This window comes from Choloepus didactylus, chromosome 25 (assembly GCF_015220235.1).
Source record: "Choloepus didactylus isolate mChoDid1 chromosome 25, mChoDid1.pri, whole genome shotgun sequence".
Classification (NCBI taxonomy): domain Eukaryota; kingdom Metazoa; phylum Chordata; class Mammalia; order Pilosa; family Megalonychidae; genus Choloepus; species Choloepus didactylus.
In genome coordinates, this window is record NC_051331.1 from 2939343 (window position 1) to 2942365 (window position 3023).

Here is a 3023-nt window from a genome sequence, read left to right on the forward strand (position 1 = left end):
GCATGCTACAGCTTCCTACCTCAAGCAGCTGGCTTTCTCTTGCTGCAGGAGCACATTTGTCCTGCACACAGGGTTGTGTGGCATGCTGGGGACTGGACACCCCCAGGAGGGACTGTTGACCAGCCAGGGACAGGGCTTGGTGGGTGAATCCTCCAGCCTCCTCACTCCCTGCTGGGGCAGTTCTGGGGTGCGTCTGATACAGATCACTAGAAATCAAGCTTCCTTTGGGAGCTCACCAGCACTCTGCCTTCCTGGCTTCCTTCCCAAATGCTCACTGGGCCACTTGAGATAACCAACTAAATAAACCACTTGCACTCAAGTCCTGAGTGTAGAATCTGCTTTTGGGAGAACCCAAACGAAGACACAAGGATTCTAAAGTTTTATTCATCTTTGAAAGAATGCCTTCTGAATTCCAAATACTCCTCCAGTTCCTGCACCATTTTAATGTTCACTTGACCTTGACACATCTCAAAAAAGGTCAACGTGACCTCCGTGTTCTAATCCACAGCTCATTTTGAGTCAATGTGCACAAGTACGATTATTCCACTGCTAAATCCAGAAATGTTTGGCATGGTGTGGCAAATACCTTAATATAACCCCAAAGATCAGCAAAATTAGTCAGCAATACAAATTGCCATATAAACTCTATTTCTGGCTAATTGCTGTAGAATGTCATCAGGATCTTTTGAACAATGGGTGACAACTAAGAAACATTTGCAAGTCTTTCTGCTAATTTTGAGATTGGTTCTGGCTTCATATAGTTAATGCTTACTTTTTTTATGTCCATGCATTGTACTTTTTGGGGGGTGTAAGTTGTAAGCATGCAATGTTTTGATAATTGTAAATTCAAGAGTTTATGATAAAACATGAAAGGCAAAGATCCAGAATGAAAAGGTCACAAAATTTGTATGTTTCTTCATGTTCCTGTGAAATACCATGAACAAGACTCTGCTGTATTTGTGGGAGAAGAAATGATATTTTGGTTCTCCCAAAAGCAGATCAGAGCAGCCTGGAGCAATTTTTGCTCCTGTGTAAGGCTGAGTGTAAAATACAACCACCAATCTGTAATTTTGTAATGAAATACAAAATGTTTAAACAAAAATATGTTTAGCTTAGGTTAACTAGTGACATAATTATTAGATGCAAATCCTGCCCAGGAGATGTTTATTAAAAGTTGAAAATGTTACTACTTAAGTCTTTTTCTGAATCGTAATCATGTTTGTTGGTTTTTGGCTCCAATAAGGAAAATTTTCAATAGCCAATGAAGAAAAATGAGAGTTTAATTCAGTTCATACTATAAAGTTTAATCAGTTGTGCACCATAAAGCTTTTCAATAATAAAATGTTCCGGAAGAATTGGTTTTATGTCAAAGAATGTTGATGAAATAGACAGAATGCATTTAGGAAGTCAAGAATCAATTACTTTTAACTACAGTTTGTTAAACATCAATTGCATGATTTCAAATGTGAAATATTTAGAACTTCAAAGAAATTAACGTGGATATGAGCACAACATTTTCATTTAGACTTTTGCTTGTGGCAAAACCCATCTATTGGAAAGAGAAGACAGCTTTGTGGAAAACTACGTCAAGTCAATGAAATTTCAACCATTTCGAGGTAGCTTCATTTTGAGGAGTCATTAAAATTGTTTCCGTAATTTATTCAAAAGTGAAATTCAAGACTTTTTAAAGGATTTTGTTGTTGTTGTAGTTGATCACACGAGGCTGATTAGAACATCTGAAATAAAGTCTGACAAAAGTAAAAAATATATAATTAAATTCATTGGGGCTAAAACATGGTCAAATGAAGTTTGCAACATTTTTACCGTGTTTTAATAAAGTCATTTCAATGAAAAATATCTACATGAAAACCATCTTTGATTTCGTTCAGATGTGGTATAATGCTAGGGGAGAAAGTCTGGAGTTTACACATAATTCACAAAGCTTTCTGGGGCTTAATTTCAAGTTCTTTTTTGTTTGGTCATCTTGGGGCATTTCAAAAAAGATGTAACTCAAATGAATCACTGTGAACCTTATTCTTGACACTTTATATTTGCCAGCAAGCATCCAAAAACACACAGAGAAAAAAAGTCAACATAACTAAAGGACTGAGGATTAAAATAGTGCAAATTGGAAGAGTTTGGACTCAAAATGCCAATCAATTTGAGGGGCTGTGGCTGCAAAAGCAGGAATGCAGAATCTTATAAATTCTTCTCAATAAAAGCTGAGAAAGGAAGAGGTACAATTTCAGAAAATAAAGTCTGTTTGTTTTTGTTTTTAGATTCAGCTATAATAATTCGTATTCTAATAGGGATATCAATACTTTATTTGGCTTTACAAGAAAGTTATTGGTTATTAAAGCTGACAATAATTTGACACATTAAAGAGGATGTTATTACTTTATGGGTGCTGAGTTTTTGTTTGAGGTGATGAAAATTTGGGTTAATGGATGTTTGCGAAGGTAACACAATATTGTCGATGTAATTAATACCAATGAGATGTACATTTGAAAGTATTTAAAATGGTAAACTTTGAGTTGTATTTATGTTACTACAATAAAAAGTTTTTAAAAAGTGATTGGACATAAAAAGTTAAGTAGAGAGCCATGAAACAGAAGTATAAGATACTAATGAAAACTGAGGAACTGTGAGATCCTATTCGAAAACGAACAAAATAATTATCAATGCCAGAAAAAAACTTTTTTTTGGGGGGGGGGGAGGTTGGTCTACTAAATTTTATAAACTGAATTTGTTGTTTGATGGCAAGAATGATAAAATATAATTAAATTGATGGAGTCCTAGAATTAAGTCAAAGGATGTCCCAGAAGCTCGTAGGAACAAATATTAATATAATTAATCCAACCAAATAAATATGACAAATAATTGCTGTGACTACACCAATGGGAGAGGTATTGAATGCATAAACATCCCTCGGATGGCAAAGATTTTGCTTTAATTTTCACTCTGTTAGCTCAGCAGAAGCCGAGAGAAGACTCAGCGTCGTGAACAAGGATATACTGATGCTA